Below are 18893 nucleotides of genomic sequence, written 5' to 3'. Positions count from 1 at the left end.
TGATTATTTAAATTTTTTGAAAAAATTGATGTACCTAAATTGAAATTTGAACGAGAAGTTTTTTGAGTTATTTAACCTTGTGTGCCAAGGTAATAATAGGTCTGTGACAATAGTCATGAAAGATGTGAGGCTACGATGATTTTGAAAAAGTAGTAATTAAAACAAGTATGATTAATACTATAATATCTATTGATAAATCTATTTCATAATTATTATTTAGTATATTATGTTATAGGTAGGTATTATAAAAAGCAAAAATTACTCATTCAAATATTTTTATTTAGAAACATCAAAAAAATCTAAAAAACAGCATTAATTGCTAAATAAGTTTAAGTAAAAAAGGTTGGATCTAATTTGAAAAAAGAAAAGTTTGATCACCATAGGGTACTCCTTAAGTGACATACAAATCTAAATAAATGAAAACATGGTCTTTAAATCAAACATTAAAATTCCAATAATGATAATATGGTTAAGTACACATTTATGAAAATATAGAATTCATTAAAAAAAAAAAAATGGGGAAGAGTATACATGATGGTGAATTAGCCTGTACATATAGATACACCTAACGAGAATGGCTACTGCCGGCACGTAGGTGCCTATATATAAAATAATATATAAGACAAATCAAATGAAATATTCTGTTTGTGCGTAAATACTCACGTTTTTTTACGGGGGCCGGAAGAATATCCGTGGCATTGTGCTGTCCGTGTGCCGAAGGCAAACCGTAGATGAAAAAAATAATAATAAAAAGTGTTACGTATGTACTTGAATAAATCGTATGGATTATAATATATCGAAACTATAAATATAAACGAACGTGTACACAATATTACCGTGGATTAATATTTCAGTTATAAAACTGCGTGCAATTTAATATCATATAATCACGTGGTTCAGAGTTGCCAGGCGAGTTGGCTGGAGTTGAGCGACGCGTCGGAAAATCATGCGACTGTCGATCGCGACAACGACAATCGGTACGACGACGTTGCACTGTTACAACGTGCACAACAGTGGTCGGCGTGCGCGCGTAAAACCTTTCCGTCGGAGAGTATATTATTATTATTATTATTACTATTATTCTTGTTTTTGTACTAGCGGCGCGGCGGTCACACCATCTGCTCGCGAGTCGTGGCAAGCGATGACGACGGTGGTTGACGCGCGCAAGCTCCGACGGCGTCGGCGTTCGTCGCGTAGTAGTTCGTTTGAGGGCGGTCGCCGCCGTACGATGTGAAAAAAAAACGTATGTGGTGTCTGATATTATTGTAGTATTTTTACAGATTTTACAGATATATGTACCTATGATAATTATTCAAAGGCGTAATTTCAATTTTTTATACGGTGACACAAACATTTGCCGACAGGACAATAATGATTAATGTTAAACAATCCCAGTTTCCAATGAAAAAAAATGTTATTCTCTGCTATCGTATCTCACGCATAATTAATAATGCAGAAATATAGAGCATAACTTATATCAGTCAAAATATAATTTAGTGGTAAACTTTTAAGATGCGGCCCATTGGCCATTATTATCATTGTTTTTATATCTATAACCTCATAAAGTTCCGATTTGTCAGTCTCTCTTAGACAAAATGCGAAAACAATAAACACACATCGTTTCTCCAAAAAGACCTTGAATCTCGATCCTATGCATATAACTGATATGAACTCATCGCAGGCACTGGTCATTATTTTATTTTCTACTTGATGTGAAATCGCTGACTTCATCACTCCGAAAAAAAATTAAACATTGTGTTATAATACAGATAGAGATCTACCTCAGTTCACGCACAAATCGGCATCGATGTAGATCGCATCGTGAACAATTTCGACCGAGAAAAGCAATCCACTCGTGTCAGATTGGATATATAACATTATAAACTTTTATGATATCTAAGACATCAATCTATGACATTTACATCGAATCAAATGAGTATTTTTTTACTTCTATAAACTACAAACATATAAACTGGCTAGTGGTTGGCCATGATCTAAGTACCAGCACCTATCTATTATTTTCCTTTATTTTATTTTATTATAATACAGTACCTCGTACTGCATAAATGCCGTCAAAATCTATTTTTCCGTCTTAAAGCCTTTCCCGAATAAAGAGACAAACAGAAATCCAATAGTATTTACGAGTGATTCGTGCAATATAAAATTTAATCCTGTATTTTTGAATTTTGGGGATCACAGCGTTTAATTTGAATAGGTAGGTACTTTGCATTCATTTTAAACTTTGATATGCAATATAAATTTAAAAACAAAAAAGTGATCGTAAATAATTACAAGACATTCATTTTTCTAAAGCTTTGTGGAAGTTTTTGACACGATGTTAGAATATATGTTCATATTGATTTGGGTATGCTTATCCCCCCCCCCGTCTCCTTTCTCCTATATTTATATCAAGTTTCCAAGGCAAAAAAAATGTATTCTACCAATTAATGACAATCCAATATATAAATAATATATTTTTGTTAGGTAACTAAAATAAAAAAATATTTCCAAGTCAACATTTAGTGGTTGATTCCATAATTTACTATGTAGGTAAGTATGATACTATCAAGGATGGTGTACATTTTTATAAGTCGGTTCTGATAACTGGCTTTGTGATTACAGATATTTCTCCCTACATAATAAGTTTTACCTCCATTTAATATTAGTATAATATATAGTATATATAGACGGATCTGCATCATATTTAGGAATATTCGTCAACTGTATTGTAAGCGAATCTCCCTAAAAATTTTTGATATCAAACACATTTTGATATGCTTTTTTTGTGAATAGTCATTAATCAGTAAAAAATATTTTTATGTGTCCAATTCCACTCAGTTAATAATTTTATATTCAGATACAATTCTAAAGACTTATAAGTATACTATAAACAGTTACAAAATCTATTTAGATCGGTAAAAAAAAAAAAATTTGGAATAAAATATAACCATTTTGAATTACGATATAATTGCTGTTGTTTTTTCATATTATATAATATAATTATATACCATTTTACTTATCAAATATCTCGTAAATTACACACATCCTAAATGACATCCAAAGTTATAATTTGTTAGACTAAACATAGTTAAGTTGAAGTTTACAAGTTTACAAAATGATATACCAATGTGCGGAATTTACAAAATGTGTGAACTGGCCATTATTCACGCTTCGATAATGAACACCCCTATAATGCTATTATAATTTGTAATATTAATTATTATAATAGTATAATTATAATACATTATAAACAGACAAAGACGGTTGCCGGTTTTCATTAAAAACATATTTTTACATAGAGATGAGCTTCCTGTTACCGAGCCATACTAAAAAATACACCCCTAACCTCTTTAATTAACACGTGCATGTTTATCGATAATAACTGCAACTGACTGGCTCATTTTAAACAGAGCTATGGCTCTGATTTTAGTCGACGATGGTCGCATGAGGTAATACATTTTTTTTACGAAAGTCCATTTATTCGCAAAAAACCTATAGCTCGGGGAACACATATTATTTTTTCCTTTCAACCGATGTCCCCGAGACCACTACAATTTGGACTTTACTTTCACTTACATTCTGTCTAAGCCCGTTTCGATATGATAAGCTACAGTTTTTAAAACAGCAGAAACATTTATAACGGAATTTCATCACAATAAATAATCTCTTTTCGATCGGATTTATATATTTGGTGAGTGTACACTGTAAATTATTTATTTGAAACAATAAATATACGTCCGGTATTACCGGACCGGTAAACTTGTAATATTAATAAATAAATTCATGCATTTATCAATAAAAATTATCGTTTCATGAGTGATATATATTTAATATATTCATATTTGTTGTAATAGACTTACAAGCCTGCATTGGTTACCAATTACTTCTTAAAGTTATATTTCAATACTGTAGTCTGTAATAGATAATACTAGATATAAATTAATTTTTATTTTCAAACGTAAACATTTTTTATTCATGAAACAGTCTGAATTCAGAAATCAGTTAATAAAAAGTCTAAACCCTAAGCAGTATCTTTAATCTATGATTTCAACTAATCTGTCAATAATCCGTCGATTTTTATCAATAAAGTATCTTATTGACTATGGAGTTTAGCAAACAATATAATAACACAATTTAATTATAACCAGGCATACATTATTCGTTGAATAAAAAACAAAAAAATTTTACATATGGATTATATTAAACGGAATCATTATTTTTTTATTTTTTTATTAAACCTTGTTAGTACTAATAAGTTCTATTATAATATTCCTTATGCCGCATATCTTTAACTCCACCGAATTTAAACCTCATCAAATAATACCCTAACCTTTGTCGGCCACAATCATACAATATTATATATAATGCAAATCTAGTAGATAAATAAATAATTGGAAGCGATGATAATGCAGAACAATATTTGAATGTCACACTATAACATTTTATAAAGTTTTGCTTAGATTTTACAAACCAACACAGTTGTGTAAGTACACAAATACACTAAGTATAAACGTAAATAAAAACATTACAAATGTATATACACTAAATAGTATATACGGCAATGGCAATATACATACCAAAAATAATTCTAAATGAAAATCATAGATGTGTATGAAATTGAAGCATGGTCACACCTTGGTCTATATAAGTGTCTCCACTCATTACATCAAATACTACGCTAAACTTTTCTGAAAACTTTATTTTTATGTAATTTTATACAACCTCACAATATAATTTATTTTTGAAAATAAAATATAATTTTTAGATTTTATCATCGTTATCACTTTTTAATTTTTTATCATTTCTATCATTACATAATCTTTTAAGCTCATATTCTAAAGTACAACATATTTTGGTAAATATTTAAAAATGAATTTTGAATTCAAACTATTGGGTTATTAATTAGTAATATCTAAGTATTTAAAATTTAGAAAAGCGGAGTAATGAACCAACATTTTGGGTTTTATCGTGTGCCAGCTTTAAATTATGTAATCGGTTAAAAGTTTAAAACACTTAAAAATACAACACATAATCTTCACACGTTTTGCTTATAGAAATTTAAATACACTATGATTATTTAGATGCATTGGTCATTATTTAATTTTTGCAATCATTTAAAATTCAAAATATGAAAAATTTGGAATTTATTTCGAAAAGTTTAACATTTAACATTTGATAATTGATAACGTAGAGCATAAGACGATCACGATGATTTGATAAATTTTAGTTTATTATAATTTATATCGTTCTACTTATAAAAGAATAAATTATTAATAAATAATAGGTAGACAGTTAAATTTATTTTATATTCAATAAATGCTAATGGCCTTAGTAACCGATGCTTAAGATCAATTAACAAAAAAAAGATACGATTTCAGGAATAAGAGGTGATACACTGTCTTCAATTAAGAATCTTTTTTTGTATGCATTAAATTATCATTGAATTAAAATTTAACACACCCATTACAATGATCAGTGACCTAATTTGCAAAGTGTACTTCAACCCTATTATACATTAGAGGGAATTTCACAATTATTTTTATTTTTAAATGTCACATAAACTAATAGATTTATTATTCTATAATAATGAATCTTTCAGATATTGTTATTACATTTTACGCAATTTCTTTATAACTTAAAAATAAAGTAAGTTTAAGTAGGATGGAAATGTTTTTTCCAATAGATTATTTCCATGATAATAATATAACATTTTCATCATTAATAACTATATAGAACGTTTTGGAATAAAAAAAATTTATATTCCTTTATTATACGGTTATATGTATAATTCGTTGTAACATTTCATGAAAATATAACACATATTAAAAAAAAATAACAAAGAAAATAAAAATTTTGAAAGTACGTATAATATAATATCAGTATGATTTTATTTTTAGCTATTTTAATGGATTATACTTGTCTTGTTTATATCTATATCTATATGCGTTAGAAGTAGATTATTTATTATTATTATTATTATTATTATACTTATGTATTACTATAACATATAGTTTTTGTGTAGCTTCCCATCTCCTTTTTGAATGCCTAGACCAACCCCTGATATAAAATATTATTATTATTATTACTTTTCTTTTATCTGATACATAACATACTACGATATATGCAGGGTCATAAATCATTTCACATCAATAATAATAATGCCAAATTAAAATTTGAATGATTATTGACATAATTTCTGTGCTAAAAAGTTCGATTAAAATGAGGAAATAAGACTTTTTAATATTATTTTGGTATAGAATCTAGATGGATTGCTAAAATTTATAAGAATAGGTTTGTGATATTTTTTAATTAGTCCAAATGGGTCATGCACTTATGCTAATAATACCTGACGAACCATGGGATGAATTTTTGTATAATAGTTATTTAGTAGGTATTGTTGTCTAAGATTAATTTCGTATTAATAAAACATGTTTGATACATACATAATACATTTACATTAATTGCAGGTCAGAACCCATTGTTACATGATTCGCTGTACAGCGATACTACATATTTTGTATTAGCAATGTGAGTGAATATTTCATTCAATCCGTCATTTTATAAAGAGGCATAATAAATTATGTACCTATGACTTACGAGCACTTTAGTGTATTCTTGTACTTACTTATAACACACTATGATTTTCGTAAATAAATGAATAACACATAATAAGTAATACTATTATTAAATCCACAATTCACAAAGACATTTAAGTTCCTTTGTAAATAGTATCTTACAACTATAAACAAAACTGACAAAAGTCAAAATGAAAGTTACGTATTTTAATAAAATATTCTCTGTTACTTCACATACATTATTTCAAAAATCACAATAATAATCAAACATTTCATAAAATATAAGTGAACAAATTCAACGATAAAGTTTCTGAAATTGTATATTAATTAAGCTATATTATAAACAAATAACTATATTACATTGATATAAAGCAAACTTATTAGATACATATTTTAGTATAGGTATCTTAAATAAGTATATAAATACACAAGTAGAAAAGTATTTTAAATCATTTTAAATAGGTAGCTACTTGGTTTATATTTATTTTTGTGTGTAAATGTTCTTATATTAAGTCATTTTTCAATTGACAATCCCAATAAAATTTAGCATAAAAGTATGTATACTTGGCTCTTTTTTATTACTTTGTATTTTATACCAATTAAAAAAAAAAATGTAAATACTTTTTTCTAAACGCATTTCAAATATAAAATGTAAAGTTTATACTTAACAAATATTCTAATATAATAAATTCAACTAAGAAAATTGAAATTTTAAATACAATTATTTATTACCAATTGTTAAAACATTACATTATGGTGGTTAAGCTCAATAATAATTTTATTATTTTAAAAATTTGTCCTTAAATTGGAAAACTGAAAAATACTGGTTAAATTAAATCTTATAAGAAAAGTAAGCATTTAATGCTTCACACATTTCTTATACCTAAGATTATACATGCATACATATTATATTAGGCCTATTATGGACATTAACTAAATATACGTGGTTGTAAGAAATATTTCATGCAATTAATAAATAAACGAACACAAAGTATGTGGTTTCATCAATATAAAATTTAAAGTTATTTTAGTATCCAGGTATTTAATATATAATATATATAACCTTAGTAGTTTAAAATTCATCGAAGAAAATTTAATAAAATATTTCATGAAGTATACCCACTTAAAAGTAGAATATTAAAATTAATCCAAATAAACGTTGTTCTACAGTCTACTCTTAATGATTTTCAAAATGTATTCAAATCATTTTTCTATATATTTAAATTAAATTTTAATGCCTAAGTACGTCATAAGACGAAATTCATATACATTATTTTGTTTTGAAATAAATTATCAAACGTTAGCTTTTATTAGGCGATGCTAACAATAAAAAATAACGAATTTCACAAATAGAGAGCGATACTGTATTACTTTATTTACTACTTACTTGTTACTTACCTTGTTATTCATTATCTACATGTTTTCAAGTCCCATGCAATGAAAAATTATATTATTTTATTTATTTGTCATTGTTGTTGTCGTTGTTGTTCAATAATTATCAACTCATCAGTCTCTATTAAATTTAAATTAATTATAATTTTACTGTTGGGCTAAGAATATTAACCCTCAAATAACCTATGCTTTAAATCTAATAGCCATCCATTAGATATAATAGAAACTGATTTTGTAAGTAGATATGATTTATATTATTTTATTTTAATGACTATAACAACGAGGTAATAATTTGGATCATACATCAACCAATTTTTAAAAAGTATAAAATTTAAAATTTTTATGAATTGCACAAAAAATAGAAATCTAAATGCTATTAAAATTATATCAAATATAAAAAATTATTGTACTAATATTTCACGGAAATGTCAAGTCTCTACGGTGGTTAATTTTTAAAAGATACTAAAATAAAAAAAAATACCAAAATCGATTTTATCGAAAACAAGTTGGGCGTCAATATACAATTCTTGTTTACCTATAATTTTAATAGCGCGTTAAGAGTATTTAAAAATACTTACGTACTATTTTATTTTTTCGTTCGACATGTTAAATGTGATGTCTCCATTTAAAATAGAGTTAATCTCGTATTAATCTCGTGGAAAAAAGCAACGAATAATTTTGTAAATCGTTGAAGACATTGTTACATTTCATTGAAAACTGAATTAATTCCTGGAAACATCACGTTTTGACTAGAATAAAAGATATATACATGGTATAAACCTTATTCAGAACAGTTTTTGCTATTTGTAAACAATAGAATATTGAAATTGTGGCTATTCATCCTGCCTAGACGTGCCATTCGTGGTACATAATCTTCAGAAAACGAGCAGCTGCACGTGTCGTCGGGACGGATTTGATCAAGATTCGTTTTATCACTGCATAACACTGTAGTATAGTAATAATTTATAATTTGAACTTTTGGATACCTATAGAAAAACAGTTGGTTATATTTCAAAATTTGTGGTATAAATTTTATCGCAATGCAAGACGGTAATCTATATTTTAAATGTCTACATTAATTATACATTTGGTAAGTATCAACTTTTTTTAAATAATTTTTTTTATCGATTTGATATAATTAAAAAATGAGGTTTTTGAAAAACCAGCTGCATCTGTATTTTTTTTTTGTATGACAACATACATATATAATTATAGACGTATTGATATTCTTCCATTGATATGTATACCTACTTTTTAATTATATATAAAATAAAATACTATATTTTTTAATGTTTCATCTTAATAAGACGATACACCCATATGTTGATCTCCATCTAACAAATGTCTAACAAACAAATAATAATTATAGAGCACCGCCATTTGTGTTCAGCCGTTCCAATTTTCAACTGTGACATTTAATATTACAGTTTTTTACTTGTGATTATTATGTTTAAAATTCCTTAACAAGGATCGACTAAATAAAAGTAAAATATCTTATTAATATACGTATACTGTTTATTGAAAAAAAGGTGACTACTGCCGTGCAGAGCGACAATACCGATATCTAAATTGTATATTAATTATAAATACTATTTATCTATAAATACTACATCGTTACGCAATAAATAACATATTTAATAGTAAAATTTAAAGTAACATTAAACATTAAATTTACATGACTCAATAAAATTGTCAATATTTCTTCTTGTTTGAATTTCCATGCACGTTATAAGTATGTATATATTTTTAGAAGTTAAAAATTCTCATAACTCGCTTAAAAATAAAAACATTCTACAAGATATTGTATTTCGAAACACAGGTAATTTTCTTATCTTTAAATTTCATAACAGGTAACCCTATAAATCACCATTCATCAATGTTTGCCTATAATTAAATGTTACTATAAGCCATTGGAATTGCTTAACATAAATTAGTTATGAATACATAGGTAATACATTTTTATGACCGGACAACAAATGTGGTTTCTTTTATACAATACCTATTCATATAATATATTTTTTTTTACTTTAAAATTGATTTTAGTTTTACTTATAAACTAAAAGTATATATTTCCATAGACACAAATAACTTTAAAGTTCAAAGTTAAAACACTAAAACATATATGAACTTTATTTGTATTTTACTATTGGGTATTTGTTTCTTGTGTAATTTCCTATTCGTATCCTAATCCTGTATTTCTGTAGTACCTCACACGTACTAATATATCCGCTTCAAAAGCGACCACAATAGTCCATTCTTCCTCCGTGTATAAATAGGAACCATTTATCATCAATCACGACTGATTGATGAGTACCCCGAACAAATTGCATCGACTCTCTCCACTTTTCCAGTTGTATAAGGTCACCCACAAACCCTTTTTCATCGCAAACTATTTCCTCGTCGAAATTAGATTAGAAAATAATAAAAATCTAAAACCAATATAACATACTCATATATAACAACATGAAAAACCTTTTTAGTGAAACATAAATATAACATGTTCATATTTTCAAAAAATATTGTATACATAAAAAAAAAAACAACAAAAAGTTGGGAAATACGCCCATCAACTTAACTAAATTAAATTTCAAATTTTAATTTTAATTTACTATGAAAATTTACGAGAGTATAATATGTATACATATAAAAAAAATCCATAAAAATTAATTTTAAATTAAATAGGCACATAATTTAATTTAATCAAAATTAATGCAATTAAGCTGTATGTTAGAAAGTCCTATTTATCTAATGTTTTTATATAATTAGTTGTCAGGCATATACAAATTCACCCAAGCTAAAACTTATAAGTAATGACTATATAGCTGATAAGTCCAATTTGGTTTCAATAGGTTCGACATCTGTAAAAATATGTGATGTATAATAAGCAATATGCCTTTAGTTATAAAATAGGAGAAGCGTTTAATATTTGACATTCTATGCATTTGGATCAATAATGAAATTTTTTTTTCTACTAAGTAAACTTTTTACTATCTATGTCCAGGATGAATTTGACTAGCACTTAAATAGTTGTACATGACAGGTAAATGACATAACAAAAATGAATATCAAAATATAATGTAGTTGTAAGTTGTTTAACTTAGTTGAAAACTTGACAGAACAATTTAACCGCAGGACACCAAAACAGTTTCCACTAATTTGTATAAACACTATAAACTGCTAAGGGGAAATTATCATATATGACGTTGGAAAACACATTATTTTTACGTTTTTAACGAAAACAATTTCATTAAAAATTATTATTTCAAAAATTGAAGTAAATTTTCTTACAAATACCAAATAATAAATTCTATCACATACATAATATATTATATTCGTTATAAATTTTTAATTTAATATGAATTTTATGTGTTTAAATGCTTTTATGTTACATAAAAATACATTTAATATGTATAATAATATACAAGCATGTTCCAATATTATATATAATATATATATATAAATGGTTGTTTTTTAATATAACATTTCATGTTACTCGAGAAATTAATATAATATGATGTAATGTGAATAGAATTATATTCTACATTCAAAGAGTCTTAGAGCCTTTCAAATAACATGCATTTTGTTGCAAAAATAAATAAATATTCATAAATCATTACACATAAAAGGATTTAAATATATACGAGGTGAATTCACAGTCCAAAACTATTGCAAATAACAAACACATATCTAAATTATAAACCTGTAGCCTATTGATATATATGTATATTACTATAAACTAGGCCAAAACAAAAGACATTGAGAGTATAGTAAAAAATAAATGTACCAATTTCAAAATACCACAAAAAATGAAGAATAATTAAGTAACCTTACCTAATGAAAACAAATATACAGTTGACACATAATAATGTCAAGAAAGGTTGATATTAAGATCAATTTTATATTTAAAATAGGGTCCCAACTACGTAATATACGTAGGTTCAAAATGTGTATACCGAAAATAGTACGATTTAAAATTTAAATATGTCACACGTTGAAATATATTGTATAATGGTAAAAAACGTAACTATCTACCAAAAGGTAATAAAAATACAATTTAAAAAAAAACAAACAATATAATATAAATGAAAGCATTTTTTATGAAATGAACAATCGATGTAGAACAATTTTAATTTTCTTCATTAAACAAAAGCTTTTTATTTTAATTTAATAGTTGAACGTTTATATATATACGATAGATATTGGTTCAAATTGATTAGAAATTTTATAAACCTTGAATTATTTTTTTAAAAATCTAATAACAATCAACACAATTATTAAAATATAATTTTGATTGCTCATATTTTATAAGTAGTTATTATTGGTCTTACAATAACCACAATTTAAATTCACGGAAAACGTTTTAGAAGTAGTACGTATCTACTTTGATCCATATAGATCTAAAATAACTAGCATTTTAATTTAATAATTATAGTTTTTAATTATTTCCTTTAAATTTAGTGCTATAAAAAAAAAAACAAAGATTTTAATTAATTAATTAGTTGTCAAAGAAAATTGAAGATAATTAATAAAAAAAACAACAACTCACTAAAATGTACCTCATCATAGAATCACTGTTTATAGGTGTCTAATTCAAATTCTTTGATAAATCGTTGAGTATGTGTGAAAAATGATTTAGAGAGGACACGGTGTTTTAGCATCTATATTTTACAATATATTTATATTAAGTAGTTCCTTATTCATTTTTTCATCAATAATAAGTTGGGCTGATTTAATTTTTGAAAAATCTGCTGCATAGGTTTGTTATATTGCATAGTTATTTCTGTTTGAATCATAACAAAAAAACGAAACGAAATCGACGCACAAAATTGGAAGACCAAAAAAATTTATATTTTCAACATGCATTTTAAAATTTAAGATGGAAAAAAATTCACTGTCGAGTTTGATTTGGTTTAAGAAGTTGACTGAAAGTACGTTTATAGGTTTATTAATTAATCGATGGCAGCTTGAAGTCGGTGTGAAGTACTGCGTTCCATATGAACCAAAAAACACATCAATTTTATTTATATATAATTTAGCGTAATTATCTCTAACAAGAATTTGATTGATTAAGGGTAAATTGCAGTTAAGATAACTAGTTTGTCGATTTATGAAATCATAGGGAATTTTAAGTCACTGATAATTTTTTTGTAATTCCCAAGGAATGTGCGGGCTCTTAGTTTAATTTTTGTTTTGAATAACTCCAAGATATTTTATGCTGGTTGACAGCAAGAGATAAAATCATGATTAAGTTTTAAAATGGTATAGGAGTCTTAGGTCGACAAAGTTTGATAAGTACGCTTACACACATATTTAAGGAATATTAACTTTAAATGACAGTGAAATAAATTTTTTTTTTAATTTAAAACTATAATCTCTGAACAAATAAATTTGAAAACCTCTTTATAATCCAGATTTGGTTTCCGTAAACTATCGGTATAACTGCCGTACAATAGCTATTACAAAGTCTGACTTTTGTTGAATAATATTGTTTTTGTATAAACAACTTCTAATAGAAATTGAGATATAATTATAGTTTTAATTAATAATGCTTTAATAACGGAGCTTATTCCATTCTATAAATATAATTTGCATGTTATTTTTCTTACCTTATTACCCATTTCAAAATTGTCGGTCTATCATTATTCATCATATTTATTTTTCGATTTTTAAAATCATATTTCTTACTCGTATCATATTTAAAAAAAGAAAAGTGCGTTTACGAGTATAATATTTGTCGAGAAACTTTATCAACATTATGAAATTAAAGTGTAATAAAATATAAACTTTTTAATGTTATAAATTATGGTTTATTTTGTTAGATGTTAGTATATGACACGTCATGATTACATTTTTTAATGCTTATCTATAATTTTTATACTTTTTTACAGCATACTAACAAAATAAATGTTGTAATGGAGTTTAGATACCATAATCATGTTTTGATTTTAAAATTTTGAGTAATGCAGATTTCAAAAGAATTTATTCTTTAAAATAAAATATCGTTACATCATCACTATAAATTGTAAATACATATTATTATTTTTTTCGTATGGCGCTATGTCCGGGAGTAGGCACAAAAGCCTAGTTCGGATGCCTATTTTGCAGAATTTCTAGTGGGCACCCGTAGGTTTCTGCCATGACCGGCTGGGGGGCGGTGGTCTCTCTTTCCAGGCAGTGTCTGCCCGGAAAGCGATGCCGCCCGTGACCGGGATTCGAACCAGCGACAGTACGGGTCGCAACCGACGCCTTAATCCGCCCGGCCACTACACCCTCTTTTAATACTTATTATAATAAAACTGTATTTTATAACAATCTTTACCTTTTATACATTATACTACTACGAATATACAAATAAGCTGCTCCTTGAGTATTTTGAAATAAACTTTGAATAAGAAATGTATTTAAGTTTTGGTTTTGGTTTCGGTTTTGGTTTATTTATTCGTATTCTAGTGCGAGAAGTTTATTATTTATCTGATCGTTAAAATGTATTGCATTTGCTTAATTTGAAATTCATCAATACAGTTATAATTATTTATACCATAAGTTATTTAATGTGGAATTAAATTGATTGGTTTTATCTTGACATTTATTGATAGTTTAAAGTTATCTATGTTTTAATCATTTGAAGACAATATTAAACAGATTTTGTGAATAGTTTAAACACTCAATGAATAATTAATCAAGTTAATTTGTATCAAGTTATACCAGTAATCGAATAAGGGTCATAAACATGTTTAAGGAAATGTTTGAGGGATTATTCAATGGATAGTTTCCCAAATATTATTATTATATTATTATTTATTAATAACTTTATTTTTATTCAATTTAATAGTAATTAATTTTTAAATTCTAAATCAAAATCCTTGCAATATTATAATTACAATTATTAAAACATATAATTAATCACTGATCTGTGTATTACAATTATGGTACTTTAAATTTGATTGCACTTTAAATAAATTCCAATATATACTTTACTAATCCAATTTTAATAAATATTACATGCATTTATTGTTGATTGTATGAAAAATTAAATGCTTTCTAAATACCACCATTTATTATATTAATATTAATAAAATTCAATAGTACCTACAAAAAAACTAGCGGAAAAATAATAATATTTTCTGAGAAACAAAAGTTTTATTAATTTGCAGAGAAAATAATATATTGTATGAAACAATAATATAACTACGCCTTATAAATTTTTTAGGAATCGCGTCATTTTTGTAATACTTATGATTTTCTTAAACAATTATTGTAATAAAATAGTATAATAAATGAGTAATAATAATCAATATAAATATTAATAGCTCTTGATATGTAAATTTGATATTTTATAAAATACTACATACAACAGCTGTGGATGCCTAAATGTATACTAGTTTTATTCTTTTCTTTCTAGTTTTAAAATTGTTGCATACAATTTTTTCAATAAATTATGAAACAGAAAACATGTCATTATCACGTATCAATTGTATGAAAATAAAGTTAGGTAATAAATATTTCATTAGCAATTCTATCAGGTTTAATTGTATTAACTGTATAATGTATGTAAAAATGTGTACAAAATGATAAAGTCTACAGGCACACCTTAAATTAAGTTAAATATAGGTAAAAATGTTATTAAAGGCTAATCTTGAATCCGCACATTTTATTTATTACCTATATAAACATAACATTTTCAATTTGACAAAATTGTATACGTAGATACTCAACGTAAATAACCATAAATTATCGTTTTCAATAGAGGTAAGCACTTATATATTATGCAAATTTAAAATTTTTAATCCAATTCTTAAAATACAATTAGTTTGAATATGCATGAATTCCACCCCTAATATGTCAATGTATGTTTATTGTTTACGATGTGTAAAATTTGTCTTATCATGGTAAACCAGGTTCAGAAATTTGCAATAATCCATATACTTATTAAATAATGATAATATTCAGCTAAAAATACCTTCTAAGATATAATTATAATATACCCAAACAAAGAATTATTTTGTACATTATAAATAATCAGCTAAATTAGGTAAAACTGCAATAATTGTAATTATTTATTATTATATATTAGTAATTAATAAAAGTAATTAATTTAATGATTTAAAAAATGCATTTGGTTATACATTTAGAAAAGGAGGATATCCAGTATCAGCATGCAACAAATCTTTAATCATGTTTAAACATTAAAAATATTTACAACATTACCAGTTGTCATATTATATTCGAAAAAAATATTATTACTCTTGAAGATATTTAGCTTAATAAAAAACAGACCACACCATCGACAAAGACTATCTCACTTCCACCCACTTCTTTAATTTAACGATACACTTATATGCGACCATCGACGTCCAACCATATTCTCAAGAAAAGCTGTTTTCATGGCTAACTACTTAATACCACAATGCGCTGTCGGTGTTAACGGCATGGACGAAAATCCAACCACGAGGATTAGCTTCAACAGTAATCACGTGGGACTTCTTCCTAGCGAAACGTCTACTTCTTTTCATAATACTCATTTCGCAGATAAGGATTTAACTCTGTCTTACATCACCGGTACCAACTGCAGCCACATTATGTAGATAATAGAGCCAACTAATGACACCCAAGCCTTTTTATTAAAGAATCGCAAAAACTGTCCACGTCTTACAACTTCTAGGATTTCTCTCTAAATATTCATCTACTTGAAAAATCATAGTATGATTTTTCATTCAAATATCTTTACTTATTGTACAATATAAATTTAGATGGTTTGAGACTTAATTTAAAAAAAAATAAAATTAATGAAGCCACCTAAAAAATTATAATATTATAATATTTTTGGTGTGAACTACTGTTAACGAAATAAATAAAAAAAAGACTGTGATTATTGACGAACACGAAGAACCTAATTGCTAAATGCACTGTTGTTAAAAAAAAAATAACTCGTCCAATTGAATTTGATGTATGGTTATTTAATGAAATATCACGTAGGCTCACGAGTTTAATTATAGTTTTTATGAAGACATCGGTTGTATACTCGTATTCTGGACTAAAAATCAAATAAGTTCAAATTATTTTAGTTTATATTTTATTTCACACTTGATTAAAATTTGCTTTGCAAAATAGTGGAAAAATATAAAATTTAAGCCCATCCTTTTTTAGATAATTCACCATGTATGTCATATTGTTATAATTTTAGTACAATCAATAATTGAAGGGTAGAACTTCTAAACGTAATATTGACAAAATACAATTTTTTTAGGAGAAATGATGTATTCTGTTTCTCAATATTTCCAATAAAAACAAACCATTTATATATAGACAAATAATTTTGAAGATAATGTATTATTTTTTTTTAATATTATATAATATAGTATTTTTATTTAAAACTATTCAAATGTGTTCAATATTCTAGGATTATATTTTTAATTTAATTTCAAAGTTTAATAAAATTTAAAAAATTGAATTTTCGTACGTTTTGAATTAGCTATTTTACCACCTTATACCTACAACATGGGTATTTGTACGTTTTGGCATCATGACATAATAAAAGTACGTTATGGAATAATCTACGGATATAGCTCATTTGTGTTTATTCTTTTAACATGTTCAATAGTACGTTTTTATGTAACACTAGAAAAAATAAATTGTTATATTAGAAAAAAGTTTGTTTTGGATTAATAGTCTGCGCCAATCGATTATCGATATTTTTTCATAATTATCGATATCTAACTCGATTTTTTCAATTTTTACAATTGGATTTCCACCCTTCAATTATATATAATAACATTATAATGTAATACTGCCATCACAAATATTAAGACAAATGTTCTGTAAGTTCTGAATTAACAAGACAATACTTGTACGATGCTTACAACGTATTTTCAAGATAATTAATATTTCAGTTCCAAACGCAAAGTGAAATATATTATATTTCAACGATGGAAGAAAATACGTGACCCGAAAATACGTTAATTTAATGAAATATGAGTAAAGGACGAACGAACTCTAGTCGCGTACTTTCTGCAGCCTAGATACCTAGAGTTGGAAACAAAAATATTTATTTTTTTTTAATGGAGAATAATTATGGTTTTTATGACTTCATACATTTTTTGTGCATTACGCTCAAATTGTACTCTATTTTATGCATGTTTTTAGTTTTTAGTAGATAAAAACATCATGTATCATTTAAATCTCTCCATCAAAATGAGTAGTTTAATTTATGTTTATATTCGAACACGTTTTGTTTTAATAAAATGGATCATGTCTACCCTAATTTCTCAAAAGTATTGATCTTTATTGAAATATTTTATAAAATATAAATTGCTATTTCAAAAATCACGTAGCATTGTGACCAATATCATCATCGTGTTCGGCGAGTTGGAATATTTTTAAAAACCAATAAAAACTGTTTTGTTGTTCGAAAATTGGGAGTTGGTGAACTGGGAACAAACCATTTTTGATATCAAACTGGATCTTGAGTTTTAAAATGTAAAAATGAAATATTCTTAGTAAATTTCAAGTGTCAAAAAAAAAAAAAAAAAAATTAAGGAGAATGGGACTTTACCGCAAAAACGGTTTTTAACGATATCAGTTTTTGTCGTAACTCCATAACACATAACAATTAACCATATATACTTGATATAAGTCTTTACTGTACATGATAAAATATTCAAAATATTGAACTTTTTTTTGAGTAATTAATACGAATTTGAAATTTTTGTTATTTTTCTTAGTACACATAAATCAATAAAAAAAGTTGCAGAAACGAAAATTCAGACGAAATTATATATTTAAACAAAGAATAACATTTTTAGTTTCACTCCAGTCTTATCTATTATCGCTTATGCTGTTTCGTGTTTTTACTAATTCACCACTAAATCAATTAAACTTCCTCTTTACGAGATCCCATATGACTCTGCTATGTTTTTCTCATATTCA

At 26.0% G+C, this 18893-nt stretch overlaps 1 protein-coding gene across 2 annotated transcripts in view; it reads right to left on the bottom strand.

The window, feature by feature from the left end:
- The window catches only part of LOC107167631 (G protein-coupled receptor dmsr-1-like), a 99631-nt gene extending 98540 nt beyond the window's left edge, over positions 1–1091 (bottom strand). For both annotated transcript variants that reach the window (XM_089227403.1, XM_089227402.1), the window contains exon 1: positions 664–1091. The gene's annotated coding sequence lies outside the window, so the exon portion shown is untranslated. The remainder of the gene's footprint in view (positions 1–663) is intronic.
- Positions 1092–18893: the final 17802 nt, after the last annotated feature.

The sequence above is a fragment of the Diuraphis noxia genome, unplaced genomic scaffold (genome assembly GCF_037042655.1).
Source record: "Diuraphis noxia isolate RWA-SAM2 unplaced genomic scaffold, SU_Dnox_SAM2 contig0004, whole genome shotgun sequence".
NCBI lineage: Eukaryota > Metazoa > Arthropoda > Insecta > Hemiptera > Aphididae > Diuraphis > Diuraphis noxia.
Note: the sequence above shows the minus strand (reverse complement) of the source record. Positions and strands in the feature narration are given on the sequence as shown.